The sequence below is a fragment of the Nerophis lumbriciformis genome, linkage group LG11 (assembly GCF_033978685.3).
Source record: "Nerophis lumbriciformis linkage group LG11, RoL_Nlum_v2.1, whole genome shotgun sequence".
Lineage (NCBI taxonomy): Eukaryota > Metazoa > Chordata > Actinopteri > Syngnathiformes > Syngnathidae > Nerophis > Nerophis lumbriciformis.
Genome location: NC_084558.2, coordinates 20,591,700 through 20,610,254, shown reverse-complemented (window position 1 = coordinate 20,610,254; position 18,555 = coordinate 20,591,700). Strand labels below are relative to the sequence as shown.

Genomic DNA, 18,555 nt, shown 5'->3' with positions numbered 1-18,555 from the left:
TGGCCAACTCGTGGGTCTAGAGCAGTATGCGGCTCTTTGCCCGGTTTTATGCGGCTCTTAAAAATTTACATTGAGGTTTTAATTAGTGCGATAATTAACCACAAGAAGCTGAGGGTTTTTTTTCTCTGAAGTCACCACATACAGTTCATCTCATTTCCTCCAGGCTGGCAGTTCCCACAGTGGCATCCTCCACATTTGGGCTTACTGGCAGCACCAATTATTTCACACCTCCACCACTTCAGGAAGTCTTAGCTTGTGAGGTCTGTTTGAAACTAGGTGGCAGGATAGATGGAAGTCTTGCAGGTAACTGGATCTTTGCTGGAAAGTTATTTATACTTGACAGCTGCAGTCCTCATTGATCTGGCAACATTAATTTTTGACATGTGAGCACATTAGAGTAATTTTCATCGAAAAGGTCTGTGTGAGTGCCTCCACAGTTTTTCCAAGAGGTCTTTACCACAGCACCAGGTTGCCAATAATCCGACTTTCTGGGATACGAGCTGGCCTTCTTTGAAACTGAGGAAGAGCTATATTTCTGTGGGTCTTGTGAGCTATTGGAGAGGAATATTGAGGAATATTTTATGCAGCTTCTTGACTGAGATTTGCTTAAGGATTTCTGCAATCTTGCCCAGGCCATAGCACACTATGTGGTGTGGCTTTAGGGTCCCTCTAGGTGTGACATCACACATTTTGATCAGGTAACACTTGGTTGCCACTGATACTTTCATTCTTCCATCTCCGTGGACCACAAGGTTGATGTCTTCACTCCGGAAACATCGCTTTTTTGCAGCTGTGTGGGTTATATAATTTGTACCTGATGCAAGGTCAGTCAGAGTTCCGATTATCTGTCCATCATTGGTTATTACATTAAGTAGGATCAGGATCACAGGGACCTTGTGTAATCCACTTTCTGCCAGAAGTTCTTCTATTCGAGACATTCTATTGTGAAAGGCATCACGGCACTGCTGTGAAAGTCGGGACAAGAAATCATCCTTGTCCTCATGCATTTTTAATGAGCTCATTGCAAGTCAGTCTTGGGTGCTTATTGGGACAGGTCTCTGGTTTCAGCTTGTGGACAGAGGTGCTGCTCAAAGACTGATGAAAACAAAACTCAGGATTCCTGCACAGTTACAGCTTCATCCTCATGGACTTCGAGGCATCTTTTGCAAGCACCAACACGCCACACTGCATTCCTCTTCTCCATTTGTTATTGGTTCTTAAACTTTCTACAAAAGTAAACATTGTTTTTGTGCTTGGGGACTCCTCAGATGATACAGCCCGCTGGTTAGTTAGTTGATTTTGTAGCCTTGGTACTTGCTCATACATAGATATGGGACTTCAGAAATGGGCAGCACAGTGGTCCAGGGGTTAGTGCGGGTGCCTCACAATAAGGAGGTCCTGGGTTTGATACCGCGGGCTCGGGGTCTTTCAGTGTGGAGTTTGCATGTTCTCCCTGTGACTGCGTGGGTTCCCACCTCCAAAGACATGCACCTGGGGATAGGTTGATTGGCAACACTAAATTGGCCCTAGCAAAGCAAATGCAAATAATCCATTCCAGGGCACCCACAAATATTAATTCAACGCACATTTTAGATATAGTTTTACAGTACCTGCTTGTTGGAAAAGACAGCGATGAGCAGAGAGGGATGGAAGATTGACATAGACACTGTTTCACTCTAATGCGATACAAACGTTAAATAATGGACAGTTAGAGCTGTATACTTTCCCACATTATTTTAAACTTCAGCATCAGGTACAGTCTTTACACACCTTTGCCCGGCTTACTTCATGTGATGCAGTACGCTTGAACACCTAATTTCAACGGCAAATGGTCAGTGCAGTTAGACAGATACAAAATTGTTCTTTATGTGTGCATTCTATGAACAAATAAACCACACGCTCACACAACAAAGGAAAGGATTTCCTGGCCGGAATCGGTCTAGATAGTGTGGTATCTGTTGGAATTTGAAGTCACATATTTTGTTATTGTGCAAGGGTTGTGTGCAAGCATACATTCAGTTGTATACTAATTGTTGACATGTAATTTAAGGGACAGTAACACTCACACATACAGTATATGCTAACCAACCCCATGCCACTCCAAGACGTGTGAAGAGTTGGTCCAAAAGGCGTGCTGAGATATACGGAAAATATCTGCATCAACCTTAGGTTTGGTATATGTCGAGGCCCTAACCTAGGGTGGCAACAATATCAGAATTATGTCACCCTTGTTCGGCTCCGGTGGACCAAACGTTATAGCTTCCCGGAAGTACTTGAAATGTGTTAGCGGCCCAATACTAACAATCGGTCGGAGGAATGTGTAAGTAGGAGTGATCTTCTGGACAAAGGAATTGAAGGTGCCAAAGGGACAGTATTGGGGGCTATATAGTTGGGATAACACACAAGGAGAGAACTATAAATTGGCTACTCTTTCTCGGTACTGCAGAACCAGTTGTGATGATTACTTGTTTAAGGAAGTTAGTCTTTGTTCAACGATAATCACCACCATCCTCCTTCTTCATATGTGTCATCCTCCAGAAGGCAGACCAAGACACAACAAGAGCCCACATTTTAAGACTCACTTTACAAATTTCAAGGACTGTGTCACCAATGTGTGAGATTTTTTGGGGGGCACTTGATTTCACAGAATGGTATGCGGACAGACGTTTGTTACGTAACTAGTTATTTGCAATGTTTGGCCGTACAATATTCGGGATGTCATCCAAAAACAGTGGCAAAATTTGCGGGAAAAAACAAATAATTTCAAAAGTGGGACAACTGAGAACCGAGGTACAATTGTAGAATATTTTTTAAGCAGCGACCCCCCAAAAGTTTAAAGATCAGTTGAAAGATGGAGAGGACACTGTCCAAATAATGGATGGATGGGTTTATTTGGGGATGTCAGTAGCTGAGTGAATTTGGATTTGGGCTTTGGGGACCAGAGGGTCGAATCCTGCTGTGAACAAAAATGAATTGCAGTATTGACTCATGGTACCCTTGAGGAAGGTGCTAATCAGACTCAAGTCAAGGGCAACACCTGTCTGATTCTCTGTGTAGTATAAAGCAAGCAGCACAATATAAATAATTATAATATACTATACATAGAATATATATAAATTCTAAGCATCCAAAATTGTTTAAAGGACATGCAAAAAACAACCAAAGATAACCAGATCTTTTCATCACACTGAAGTCCGTAGCTTTCCTGCAGCACTTGTCCTCATTACAACACCAGTGAACTGAAGACCATCCCAGCTCGGAGGTATTATAACTGATACCTGTGCCAAATCAGTCCTTTTCAAACAGTACAAAATAATAAATAGAAAAGATACATACTTTGTTTTAAAAATATGCATTTTTATTTTTAGCTAATTTTTTGACATTTGAGTTAACAGCGTAGAAATGTAAATACTATGAATAAAATGCTAATTAGGTAATGCATTTAACAATATGGAATAAAATCCACAACAAATTGTCATAATTATTGCAGCATAATCCAGCAGCAATACAGAAGACAGAGAATGTGAAAAAAAGCTTGCTTGCGTAAGCTATTTTTCTGAGAACCCTATTTTGTTAGTGCAGTCAGACAGGATGTATTATGCAGCACTTTTATTGTGAAGGCCTGACATGTGCCGTTGGTCATTTGGACTCTTTACAGCTGCTGTGCTTTGACGAAAGACACATGTCCCGATAAAAAATGTCTCTTGAATTCCTGTCTGCCATCCTTCATTCACACTATGCTTGTTACCACATCATCATCTTACAAAACCCTTCGTTCACTTGTTTTGTATTGTTGTCGTTCAGAATTATGAGGTTTATAAATGCACCTAGCTTGTCTTGACCCTGATATGTTGTCCAAAAGTGGTTCTTCTGTGTTGCACCTTGCATTCATCTCTAGTTTTTATGCCAAGTCCTGTGGCTCTCCTTTTATGGACGTATTCCTTAACAGTAACGTAATTTCTCTAAAACTCCTCATTTCTATACATAGGGCTGCGGAGAACGTTCATGTTTTTAAGAGCAGGCTTAAGACCTACCTTTTTGATTTGGCTTTTACCTAATATTTATTAATTTTATTGAAGTCATTCGTACTTTACTTTTTATCTTATTAGTTATGCAATATTTTACTTAGTTCTATTTACATATTATATATTTACTGTATATTTATACTTTTTTTGTCTTCATGTGTTTTACTTGTATTTTATCCTCTCTTTCTACTCATGGTTCTAACTATTTTATTAGTTTTACTTTCAAGCGTTACTCAGAGGGAGCACTTCATCAGAGGTTATCAGCCATGATTGTGGAGGCGCTTTGTGTCAGCGTCCTGTTGGCCGTTGGTGATGATCTCCTGGTGCAGTTGGCTCCTGTGATAGTGTTTACTCACATGTCTCCTCTGTACTCAGCCATGCATTAATTTGATCATACATGTGTGCATCTTTGTGTTTGGTGTGTGTGTGTGTGTGTGTGTGTGTGTGTGTGTGTGTGTGTGTGTGTGTGTGTGTGTGTGCGTGTGTGTGTGTGTGTGTGTGTGTGTGTGTGTGTGTGTGCGATAATGGGGGATGTGGGTCATCGGGGTATTATTTTTAAGTCTGTGAAGCACTTTGCGTTGCATTTCTTTTATTTGTGAAAAACACTTTATAGATAAAGTTTGATTCCAATGATGATGTGAAGGTTGTGTCAGATGTCTTAATTTCTCTATTATATAGCTGTTCGATTAGTTTTAAAACTGTGGCACCTGCAAATGCCTAGTTTGTGAAGAAATATTCAATATGAAAGAAGATTATACAGTGAAATGTGGAGACCAAACAAAAAGGTATCTATTACCGTCAACTCTGCATAGGTATTGCCAAGTCGACTGTCGTGGTATTATCTTCTCAATATTAGTTTTTCACTCAAGCATCTGTAATTGGAAGTATATGAATGGATTCACTGCTCTTTCACATTGGAAAACAAAATGGTTAAACTAATTATGTACATCAGAAGCCTATCCAGTGTGAACTACTTGAAAAAAACATTAGCAAACATCATAACAGACATTTTTCAGAGTTGCCATAGAAGTGTTTTCTTGCAAAAGGTGCAGTGTGCTTCATATCAAGTGTTTTTATGTGACAACCAGAACACCAGCAATGGTAGAGGAAAGCACAACAATATATTGTCTGTGAAAGGGACGGTTAGCATCTCTGCTAAAGCTAAATGGTTAACTTTTGCAATGTTTTTGCAGATGTCAGATTTGAGCAAACACATAAGAACATCTTGTGCAAGTGTCTGCGGCGTTTTAGAAGAATTTAACATAGAATTATCCTGGATTTTTGACTTTTACATTAAAAATAAAAGTAACGTAAGTCAATTTTGAAACCTTTTATGAGATTTTAGGATATTTTTTGACATTTTAAGGCCTTAAATTCAAATTGTTGGATTTAAGACATTTTAAGACCCCGTGGATACCCTTTAATCCGCTGAAACCACACTTAGCAAAGACAAAAAGAGCAAATTCCAAGCACCTCTTTTAGTAGAAGTAGAAAGGAAAGCAAGATTATTTTATAAATATCTCTGCAATGCCTTCACGGTTTGTTTTCAAATTTTCGGCAATTATGCAGGTCTCAAATACACAAAAGCAGGTACCAATAGGTACGAAAAGTAGGTTTTGCATAATTGGTCCACTTTAAAAGATGCAGACTCGGCAACCTACAACAATTGCTTGAAGTTGACGTTATGCAAGTAACATATTGAAAGTAACATCAGTTTGCTAATATAATGCACAATTATTGATGTCAAATCATTGAGCAAACATTTGAACAAGAGTCTAACAACACCAGAATTGGGTGTTAATGATTAATTTCTCAAATTGTGCAAAATGTATCACCCAGAATTTGGGATATTAACATTACAAGACAGTAGCGGTATAGTGTGTACATGCCTCAACAATAAGCCGTGCCTTTTTTCGAAGGCAGTGAACCAGGCACTTTACACAGTACAATGTTGCTAATGTATGGATTTTTCTGGTGTGACAAAGCATGTCCATCCAGAATTGCAGCAGCACATTCACACTCCAGAGTTTCCCCTTAATGTAATTGAAAGTGACATTTTTATTACCGCCACACATTGAAAATAAGTTTATCTTTTTTTTACTTGAAAATACTACACGGTCTAGCTCCATCCTATCTTGCCGATTGTATTGTACCATATGTCCCGGCAAGAAACCTGCGTTCAAAGAACTCCGGCTTATTAGTGATTCCCAGAGCCCAAAAAAAGTCTGCGGGCTATAGAGCGTTTTCTATTCGGGCTTCAGTGCTCTGGAACGCCCTCCCGGTAACAGTTGGAGATGCTACCTCAGTAGAAGCATTTAAGTCCCATCTTAAAACTCATTTGTATACTCTAGCCTTTAAATAGCCCCCCTTTTTTAGACCAGTTGATCTGCCGTTTCTTTTCTTTTTTCCTCTGCCTCCTCGCCAGGTTATTCCGGTTCCGGTGACCATGGACCATGGCTGTCCAGAGTCGGGACCCGGGGTGGACCGCTCGCCTGTGCATCGGTTGGGGACATCTCTGCGCTACTCGGGATGGTCTCCTGCTGGTCTCCTGCTGGCCCCACTATGGACTGGACTCTCACTACTATGTTAGATCCACTAAGGACTGTTCTGTCACAATATTATGTCACTCGACATCCATTGCTTTCGGTCTCCCCTAGAGTGGGGGGGGTTACCCAAATATGCGGTCCTCTCCAAGGTTTCTCATAGTCATTCACATCGACGTCCCACTGGGGTGAATTTTTCCTTGCCCTTATGTGGGCTCTGTAACGAGGATGTCGTTGTGGCTTGTGCAGCCCTTTGAGACTTTTGCGATTTAGGGCTATACAAAAAAACATTGATTGATTGATTGATTGATATATTGAAGCCCCCAGAACAAACACACAACGTCCGACACTATTTTTAACTTTTATTACCAATCTTATGATAACAAATGGAACAATTCCAACAGGTTTTACCTCCCGTGTACACACTTTCATGTCCGTGAGTCCGTGCTTCTCCAGACACACAACAACAATTCCTCATTCTTTGCCAATCACCTTTCAGGCACGGATGGTGTGATTACAAACATGGGAAAAACTGACATCAAATCCAAACCACACGAATATTAAACATTACAAACAAACGTTACAGTTTGAATGGATATATATAGCTTATTATTTGTGCACTATTGACAAGTGATGTACCGAAAACTCGACCACCGAATAAATACTTTGATCACCGACAACAGTGTTGCTGAAACCGGATGTAAACAGAACCACCACCATTGTTTGGAGCTTTGTCAGCATGTCTGCGATGTGGACGTGTTTTCAATATACGCCAGATATACCCGTGGACAGAGATCTACAAAATCTGCAAATATTAAGGACAGTGGCGGCCATTAGGAAGAGAAAATTCAACTGACGCAGCGCAAAACAAGTGTGACATCATGCTTGCTGTAGCTCGCCTCTTTTTTCAGGGACATCAACGGAAGTTAAGTTAAGTTTGTTGCTACTAGTTTTTAATTTCAAAAAAGTAATTAAAAGTTTCTAGAATGACACTTAAAAATATTCTACATTGTACAATAAGCAACAACATTTGAAATATGGCAAATATGTTAAAACTAATTAATAATAATAGATTTGTTTTTAAATGTATGCATACTTTTTTAGCCTTTTTATCCAACCCAATTGACTTTATTTATAAATCACATTTTAGAAAACAATAAAAGTTTCATAAGTGCTGTACAAGAGTTAAAACACACATTTAGAAGCAGGATAAAACTAAGACTTAGACTTAGACTTCCTTTTTATTGTCATTCGAATTTGAGCTTTACAGTACAGATAAGAACAACATTTTGTTGCATTAGCTCATTGTAGTGCAGGATAAAAGAGCAATAAGGTGCAGATATGAATAAATACATTACTGTACAGATAAATACATTGCACTTTTTCATATGCATCCACATTTATGGATGTATGTTATATTGTCTCTATATTCCAGCGAGTTAATCCGTTTTTGGGGGGAATTGAGGGGATTATTATGATGCGTTCAAGAGTCTGATGGCCTGAGGGAAGAAGCTGTTACAGAACCTGGAGGTTCTGCTATGGAGGCCGCGGAACCGTTCCGCAGCCTCTAGTGAGGTGCGGCCTCACCTGCCATCATGGAAAGAAAAAAAATGTAAAAAGAAAAAAAATAATTAAATTGTTATATGTATTCAGTGATTATACTATAAAGTTATTTTTCATTTAACTTCACCAGTTTTAGATTATTTTTATTCAAAATCGCTGAATTTTCACATTTGCCGTTCAAATACTGAGAAGAGACGGTGCGGTGATCAGCAGCCAGTTGAGGCACGTCACTGAGTTGTGCCTCAACATGGATTGCAGACTCGGCTAACTGCTGGCCTGCTGTGCAGTGAGACTGTATTGCTATATGAATTATATTATACATTTCCATAGTTTAGTTAGCTGAGGTATATAATGTACAGTGTATTTTGTCAACAACTGTATGTGTGTAAAGTATTTATTGTGCTGAGCAATCATAAAACTGCTGCGAAGACGCACTGCGTGAGGCTCGCAGTAATCCCGCCTCCTGGTGCCGGTTAATGCACCCCCGCCGCAGAATGCACCCCCGACGGGAGCGCCACACCAACCAAAGCCCACACCTAAACCCTCCACGTGCAAGACCGAATCCACCCAAAAAAAGTCACTTAACAAGAAGCCAAAAAGTGCAAAAACAACAACGACTGCAGGGACACAACATTAGGTACACCTGCAGACTGCAGCACGGATTTCATATTTCATTCATTCACAACTCCTCCAACACGAACACCACTGTTCCCGCACTTATAAGTAAAGGTAAGACCATAATAACGTTTTTTTAATTAAATGTGCTTTTTTGTGTGCTACAGTTTGTATGTGTAAAGTTAAAGTTAAGTTAAAGTACCAATGATTGTCACACACACACTAGGTGTGGTGAAATTTGTCCTCTGCATTTGACCCATCCCCTTGATCACCCCCTGGAAGGTGAGGGGAGCAGTGGGCAGCAGCGTCGCCGCGCCCGGGAATAATTGTTGGTGATTTAACCCCCAATTCTAAGCCTTGATGCTGAGTGCCAAGCAGGGAAGAATGCTGGTATGAGCTTTTAAACATAACCCGTTAACTGCTGCCAATCAAATGGTGAATAAGATACTCTTTAGGGTTCATATGTTTGGAAATCTGACTGTGATGAAGTCAGTGCCTCACCAGCCATGAACCTCACCGCACGTCACTGGCGGAACCTCTTTCTAGATTCCAGCAGTGAAAACAGTCCTTGGTGGGTGTGGGAGAAGTCTCTACAGAAGAAGACTCTGTACAATTGACTCTAAGAAGAGTCAATTGTAAAAACACTAGTGAACTTTTTTTTTTCAAGAAAAACCATATCATCATAGCAGATTAGGCACATTATTTGATTATGTCACGTGACCACACCCACAACCACTCCCCCACCGCCACAGGTATCTTGGCAGTCTCGGAGAAACCCGCCATTCATACACACAAGTACGCACACACACCCACACTTAACTTTCATTCTGAGTGCATCCTAAAAACAGGTGCACTCTAAAGCCCGGAAATTGCAGGATGGATTTGAAATACTGTAAAATCTTGCAAACATGTTTGTATTTTGTATTGCTGCTGCTTATTATACATAGTAGTGGATGTATTAGTTGTCTGTTTATTATTATCGTCATTTAAGTTCTTAAATTAAATTCAATTTCAACTTGTATGTCACAAAATTCCATATAATAAAAAAAGCATAGTTTAACAAAATGGAATATGTGCTGCTTTTCTCTAATCTTGGCAATCTTGAGTGAATGTAGAGATTGAATTACATAGATAGACGCATACATGATGTTTGTGCAAATCATTAAAAGTCCTACCCGTTACTGTAGAACAGCTGTCGTCAATGGAGGTTGGGTTGTCGAAGCAACATCATGAAGTTCCATCCATCATGTCTCGCTGTCCATCTGTTTGACAAGAATGTGGTTTACTTCAATCTCTATATTTGGCAAACGTCAGCAAACACCTTTGATATTTGAAAACATCACACACTTGGAATTATAAGAAGAGTGTGTACGGGAGCCGCAAATGGAACCCATGCTTGACTGCCAACCTAAACACAGCAGACTAGCCATGTCCCTCATTTATGACCAGTAAAAAAGTGTCTTACTTAATTTTCCTCACAGTGTAAGCAAGTAAGGGGTTAGCAGAGGGGTTGGCTACCAGTGGCTCCAAAACTGCTTGTGTCACTTCAGCTTTCTTGTTGTCTCCCTTCAAAGTTGTGGGGGTTTTTTGATAACATTGTGCATTTTCGAAGCAGAGTTGTGTCATTTCCAACAGTCGTTGTCATAGTCATGACTAGTGAATGGATGAGGTCAAGGGTAATGGAGAAGGAGCCCTTGTGTGCGTTGAGAGAGTCCTATGCATAAGAGAGACGTTGGCTTCTTGAGTGTGTGTGTGAACCTTTTATGAATACATCGCTCAAAATAAAAATCAAGAAAAGAAAACACAGAGTTTAGTTCTGGATGGACACATTTCTTTGTCTTCACTGCCAATGGTGCTGGTTTACCTTCGTTCTTCATATGTGGCTAGATTTTAGCTAACAACAACAATTATAATGTTGAAATACGTTTGCAAAGCAAGCATTTTATGAAAATTAGTCATTTATCTCAAAATAGGCCTACACATGCATACTACACTTCTCTTTGTTGTATTTTATTTTAGAACTGTATGTACAGTCGTGGTCAAAAGTTTACATACACTTGTAAAGAACATAATGTCATGGCTGTGTTGAGTTTCCAGTAATTTCTAAAACTCTTGTTTTTTTGTGATAGAGTGATTGGAGCACATACTTGTTGGTCACAAAAAACATTCATGAAGTTTGGTTCTTTTATGAATTGATTATGAGTCTACTGAAAATGTGACCAAATCTGCTGGGTCAAAAGTATACATACAGCAATGTTAATATTTGGTTACATGTGCCTTGGCAAGTTTTACTGCAATAAGGCGCTTTTGGTAGCCATCCTCAAGCTTCTGGCAAGCTTCTGGTTGAATTGTTGACCACTCCTCTTGACAAAATTGGTGCACTTCAGCTAAATTTGTTGGTTTTCTGACATGGACTTGTTTCTTCAGCATTGTCCACACGTTTAGGTCAGGACTTTGGGAAGGCCATTCTAAAAATTCTAGCTATTATTTTATGATAAGTATGTATTCATTTCTATAGTACTATGGGGTTTGGGGTATGTTTTAAGTCAATTGCTTATAGAGTACATTACTATATGTAATGTTGTCTGTTGTAAATATATTAATGCCATGCAGGGCTTGAGGCAGAGAGTCAAAGTCATGGAGAGATAAGAGCCAGGTGTGAATGAATGATGGGTTCTACATGTAAAGCGACTTTGGGTACTTAGAAAAGCGCTATATAAATCCCAGTTATTATTATTATTATTATTAGAGATAAGAGCAAACCAACAGGTAAAAAAGAGTAACATAAACTGTAACTGCGGCTATAGAGTTCTACGGTTCACAAAAAAGTGGCACATGGTGATTCTAACTTGGAGTCAGCACAGTCCTGTGGCGTTGTGTGACATTGTGGCATTTGCCAAACCGAAAATTCATGGCGACTCAAGTTCTGTCAAGTTGTCCAGTGCTTCGGCAAATAAACAAGCAGGCAACAGGCACTGTCTGGGCAAAAGTGTATATGTGTGTGTACAGTAGGTACCACTGTATTTTTGCCTCATCCTCACTTTAAGCGTGAGTGAAGAATGAGTGAAAATGCACTGCCAACCTGAAAAGACCTGACAGAGAGAGATGGTACAGTAATATCTGCTCACAGATGCTACCTGGTGGTTGTTTGAGCACACTGCAGTTGGTCCTGGATGGGCCCACCCTTTAATGCTTCAGTCACACACAAGGTTCTCACAGGAATGAGGCAAAATTACAGTGGTACCTACTGTACGTGCGTGTGTGTGTCCCAACGTTGAACCCGTTCCTACGCCCAGTTCAACATAGGCAAGGAAAAGAAGACGTGTAAACATATCTTAAGATAATTATTATCATTAAAACAGTTTTACAACTGCATTCATTTTTTTAATATAGTTCACATACACACACACGCAAACACACACACACACACACACACACACACACACACACACACACACACACACACACACACACACACACACACACACACACACACACACACACACATCGTTTACAATATTTGGCCATTTTGTTGATTTCCTTTGATGTGATCTTCCAATCCCTGCATGGCGCCTTGTCTGCTAGCTTCAAAAGCTCAGCTGACCTCATTTTTGCCGACATCCTGCTGAGTCTTGTATACTACGGATGGTTGGACACATGAATCTGATCACGTTTACAAAGACACATCTTTGTTCCAGTCACCTTTGGTCTCCGACAGCCAGTTAGGCAGCCAGCATGAGAAGGGTCTACAATCAGGTTTTGGTTGCAGCTTTTGCAGGTGTTTTCAACATAAACCCTTTTTCTGGCCTTTGTGGTATTTAAACATTAACGTTAATTCACCACTTCAATCTCTTCAAAACTTGTTTTTCTTCATCTGCTTCCTGAACGGTTTTCATCCAAAAAATGTCTGCATTGATTAGATATTCCATCCATCCATCCATTTTCTACCGCTTATTCCCTTCGGGGTCACGGGGGGCGCTGGAGCCTATCTCAGCTACAATCGGGTGGAAGGCGGGGTACACCCTGGACAAGTCGCCACCTCATCGCAGGGCCAACACAGATAGACAGACAACATTCACACTCACATTCACACACTAGGGCCAATTTAGTGTTGCCAATCAACCTATCCCCAGGTGCATGTTTTTGGAGGTATTTTCCTTCCATTATATATAGTACTCTTTGATTGTGCGCTGCCAAATATGCTCCTTTGCTCGTGCAACCAGCAATGTCACAACGTGATGACGCGCCGTCATGCCCGTTAGAAATGTTTTTTGTTTTTGTTGGGAGGTGAGGGGAGCAGTGAGCAGCAGCGGTGGCCGCGCTCGGGAATCATTTTGGTGATTTAACCCTCAATTACAACCCTTGATGCTGAGTGCCAAGCAGGGAGGTAATAGGTCCCATGTTTATAGTCTTTGGTATGACTCGGCCAGGGTTTGAACTCACGACCTACCGATCCCAGGCTGCTAATCATGCTCTCCTTATTTTCACCAGTATAACCATTGCTAGCGCTGGTTGTAGTTTTTTTTTAGTCTTTGTTTTCTGATATTACTGACAATAACCGTATAATATTGTATGCAGGCATGACGTACTTCTTCCTGAAAATGGCCTTATTTCTGTGTAAAATTTGTTGGTTAGAGATTTGTTATTGACAAAATGCTTGTCTATTCAGCTATTTTGGTCCCAGCACCTCAACCCCTAGTAAGAGGCAGCGGAAGTTTGAAGTTCCTTGGAGTAGCCCAGTCGATCGAGCTGGATTCGGCTGTGTATCTGGCAACCTCAGTCAGGGAGAGGGGGAGGGGACTACAGAATTTTGACTGTGATTGCAGCATTTGGCTCCTTTAAAAAGCTTTTTGTGCACAATCCACAATAATAATGACAACCGTGATAATTTTGGTCACAATAACTAATATTTCCAAATGACTCATACTGTATTGAATTACTGTTATGGTTAAAGACCGTAGAAAAGGAACAAGACTGCTTTACTTTACCCCTACTTTTGTTGTACACATAGGTGAGATTGCCCGCCAATCTAGAATAAAACTACTTTGTTTCTTCATGTAACCATTTTAGTCATGTATTATTCAATATTTGAAAAAAATGCTATATTTCAGCTAAAACAATAACACACAATAAGGTTTAGTGTGAAATATACTTCTTGAAATATTCATTGAGTGCAGTTCTCGTTCCATCCATCCATTTTCTACCGCTTGTCCCATTCGGGGTCGCGGGGGGTGCTGGAGCCTATCTCAGCTGCATTCGAGCAGAAAGCGGGGTACACCCTGGACAAGTCGCCACCTCATCGCAGGGCCAACACAGATAGACAGACAACATTCACACACTAGGGCCAATTTAGTGTTGCCAATCAACCTATCCCCAGGTGCATGTCTTTGGAGGTGGGAAGAAGCTGGAGTACCGGGAGGGAACCCACACAGTCACAGGGAGAACATGCAAACTCCACACAGAAAGATCCTGAGCGCATGATCGAACCTAGGACCTTCGTATAGTGAGGCGGACGCACTAACCCCTCTTCCACCGTGCTGCCCTTTTTGAGATGCTCTGCAATAATAATATAATCAGAATCAGAATCAGAATCAGAATTGTTTTATTGCCATTGTTTGAGAACAGGTTCACAAACTAGGAATTTTTCTTGGTGCAACTGTGCAACATAAAACACATATAACACAGATTTGGTAATAACAAGAGCTGTAACTGAGCTATCAGATCTTGTTATAGACTTACAAGGAATTCAAAGGAGCTACTGTTAAAAGTTATTGTTCATGTGCCTGATGGCCGAGGGGAAAAAAACTGTTAAGGTGGCGGGAGGTGTGGGTCTGGATGGACCGTAGTCTCCTGCCTGAGGGGAGAGGGGAGTAAGTGCTTTCAAGACAACTTCATAGATGCGTTATTCGTTATACGTTGTTTTAGTCGACTAAAACTAAAATACATTTTCGGCAAAAGACTGTCTAACACTAAATTAGAAATATCTGTCAAAATTAACACTGCTAGAAGGACAGAATAAACTGTTTGTAGTTCGCTTTACTACAACTCCCCTTATCATGTGATTAGGCGGGGATTCGGGAGATCTTGTACAAGTACAGTTAAGTCGCAACAATGCACATCAAACGGCGGTGGGGATTGGCATACAGCAAATAGTGAAGAGGGGGAAATCCGGGGTCACACAGCCCCACATGACATTGGTGATTTTCGGGACTTGCGTAAATCCCAAATACACAAAAACAGGTGCCAACAGATAAGAAAAGTTGTTTTTGCACAACAGGTCCCCTATATGTTCAGCTACAGAGACACATGACTCCCATACAAAAACTGTTCGCCGCTATAAAGCAAAATAATTAATACGATAAAATAATTAGGATATAAAGTTAGAAAATAAATCAAACCAAAATCAGTGCTAAGGAAAAGACAAGAGAATTATGTAAATAAAGAAACTGTCCACTTAAAAATATATACCGTATTTTTCGGACTATAAGTCGCAGTTTTTTTCATAGTTTGGCCGGGCTCCAGTGTGACTTATATATGTTTTTTTCTTTCTTTATTATGCATTTTCGGCAGGTGCGACTTATACTCCGAAAAATACGGTATATAATGAAAGACAAATACAGTATGCATAGGACAACTGAAAGTCATATGCACAGCCTGACACATTGTGCATAAACCATGAATGGTGCCGCTGAGTATGTCTGCTTATCTCTTTTCCCTTTTTTGTCTCTCAGTGGTCAGTCACTTTGTATCACCTTCGACTGAGAGAATTGTTCTGCGAGATGGTGTTACTAGCAACTGCAGAGTCCCAGAACCTCTGGAGAGAAGGCAGCTGCTCCCGTCACTAATTCAATGCTTTGCAACAGTCCGAGCACACCGCCTACCCTCCTTCAAGCTATCCTCTCATTATCACATAACCCTATCTTCCCTTTGAAGAAGACCCATTGATAAGTCCGATCTTGATGCAACTACAGCCTCCACCTGCCAGTCTGACTCTGACACAGCCTGATTCTCAATCAGTATGGTGATGCCATGGTCTTTTATAACCAACCGGGCAGCCACTTCAAAGGACCCTTCACTCGATCCTCAGAATGGAGCTAGGGAAGTGTTAACAGTGAGGCAAATGCGACTGGAAGTCAATTACCTTCAGGGGAGTGATAATGGAGATGATTGTGGAAATGTGAGCAGCTTGAGTCGTCTGGCAAGTTACTGTCATGAAAACTTGTGTTTTGCCCTTGTCAATTCAAAGATTCAAGTAAACTTTATTGTCAGACCAGAACACATAAGACACATGAGATGGCACACAATTTAGTGAGATTCAAGACTGTAGGCCTACAAAAGGAGGACTGAAAGTCTAGCAAAGCAAATATATTTTTGTATAATGGGCAAAAAGTAATTTATGATAAGATTTTTTGGTACAGAATTTTAAGTTACTGAAAATACTATATAATCCTTCATCATTCAAATCATCACTGCACTTTCTGAGAAGTAAACATTCAGATAGCTAAGCATATTTTAACCTTCATTGTATGCTCTATCCATTTTTTTATGTATTTATTAGGGCTGTCAGACAATTAAAATATTTAATTATGATTAATTGCATTTCGTTCATATTTAACTCAAAATTATTTGCAATGATTCGCAAATAGATATCATTTTTCGTAATTGATAAGTGTACCATAGACAGACAACTTTTTATTACCAGACTGGACAATTTGTTTGCTTTAATGACATTTAAAAAAAATGCTTTTTTGAACAGCTCAACACTAAAATGACATAAACACACTTTTAATGACAATATTAAAAAAATACCTGCAGTGTGTTGGTGTTTTGCTAGATTTTGTATTTTGTAGAAATACAGAATTATTCCTGCTGTAGGAGCATTTGCATTCAAAGGAGGAGCCACACGTCCATGTTTTGATACCAATTTCATGCATTAAAACCACAAAAATGTGGATTGTTACAATCATGCTTTTATTGTCAAATATGTTAGGTAATGTAATTGGTAATATTTCTATCTGAATAAATGCTTCTTGGACAGCGTCCATCTTCTGCTGTTCCAAAGAAATGAATAAGACACAGTCAGCAGAATTATTCATCAGTTAAATGCAGTATCACTTCTCACAGTCTCCTTGTGTAATCTGCTGAAGACCATCCAAATGTTATTTTGCACCAGAATTCCATTTTGATGCTCGACAACTTCCACATTTCTCAGACTCAAACCATTTCAACATCAAAATGTTCAGCTCGATTATATCTATTTTTCACATGCTTAAAAATCTGTTATTGCTTAGATTCCAAAATAAGGAAAACAAAATTCCCATTGAAATAAAGGGCATGTTTCCACATGTTTCAACCTCTTCAAACCATTACAGCATTTCAACATTTAGCCTAACAATTTTTCCCATTCTAAAAATTCTCACTTTTCTTGTAATTCCACAATGGGGGGGTCCAGTGCTACCCCATCAGAAGAATAGTGTGAAGGCTGGTGTTGAAAAATAAGATCACACTGAACTGAACAAGAAATCCCCTGCACAGCTCAAAATCACCCTCACCCTCTTAGCCCCATCTCCTGATGGGGCTAAGATCGCTTTCATTTTTGCCCTACTCACGGGACCTGCACTCAAGTGGGCTACGGCTGCCGTGGACAGGACCTTGGGGCTAAGCACAGACTACGCTGCCTTCCGGGCCGAATTTCGGGCCTGATTTGACCACCCCAAGGATGGGGGGGAAGCCGCGGGACACCTACACTCCATCCAGCAGGGACTTCGCTCGGTGGCGGCCTACACTCTGGAATTCCGGACCCTGGCGGCTGACAGCGGGTGGGACGATCGGGCACTCCAGAGCGCGTTCCGTCGAGGACTTTTGGAAGAGATTAAGGACGGACTACTGAGGGACAGACCCAGATCCTGCAGGGACCTCATCGAACTTGCACTCTTGTTCGATCAGAGATTGACGGAACGTGCGGCTGAGCGAGCCCAGGGAGCCACAAGGATCAGTACCCGGCCTCAACTGCTACCCACTTTTGAAGCTCCAGCCCCGCCACATATGGCTCCAACCACCGTGCTGACAGCCCCGGAGCCCATGCAGTTGGGAAGGACCCGGCTGACCACTGAAGAGAGAGAGAGAAGGTTCAGACAACGCCTTTGTCATTACTGTGGTCAAACCGGACATATCCTTCGTTTTTGTCCGGCTAAACCAAAAGACCAGGCTCGGCAGCTGAGGGGGTCCTGGTGAGCCATACTTCTTTTCCCCAAGATAAGGAAAACCCCGACTTCGTGATACCCGCTACCCTAGCGTGGGGCTCTAAATCTATCCAAGTAAAGGCTTATTTGGACTCTGGAGCCGATGAGAGTCTCCTGGACTATGAATTTGCCCAAAGGATGGGCATTCCCCTGGTCCACCTGAACCGGTCACTTCCTGCTCAAGCCCTGGACGGACGACCTTTGGGACCCATCAGGTTTCGTACTGAACCCATTACCATGACCATTTCAGGAAACCACAGCGAGACCATCAGTCTTTGGGTTCTGGAGACCCCCGTCGCTCCGCTGGTGCTGGGTAGATTTTGGCTCCGTCAACATGACCCCCACGTCTCTTGGTCTTCTGGCAGGATCTTGGCATGGAGCACACCCTGCCACGCTAACTGTCTCAGGGCTGCCTCCCCTCCGGTCCACGTTCCCAGTATTGCTACCCCCCAGACGGATCTGTCCCGTGTACCTGCCTGCTACCATGACCTAGCGGAGGTTTTCAACAGGGAGCAAGCACAGGGTCTACCCCCGCATAGGCCATACGATTGTGCTATTGAGCTACTC

The 18,555-nt window shown here is 41.2% G+C and overlaps 1 protein-coding gene across 1 annotated transcript in view; it reads right to left on the bottom strand.

Annotated features, from left to right (window-relative positions):
* rbfox3a (RNA binding fox-1 homolog 3a) overlaps positions 1-18,555 on the bottom strand; it is a 1,142,209-nt gene that overhangs the window by 1,033,479 nt on the left and 90,175 nt on the right. Inside the window, exon 2 of the mRNA XM_061967072.1 lies at positions 9,922-10,008. The gene's annotated coding sequence lies outside the window, so the exon portion shown is untranslated. The remainder of the gene's footprint in view (positions 1-9,921; positions 10,009-18,555) is intronic.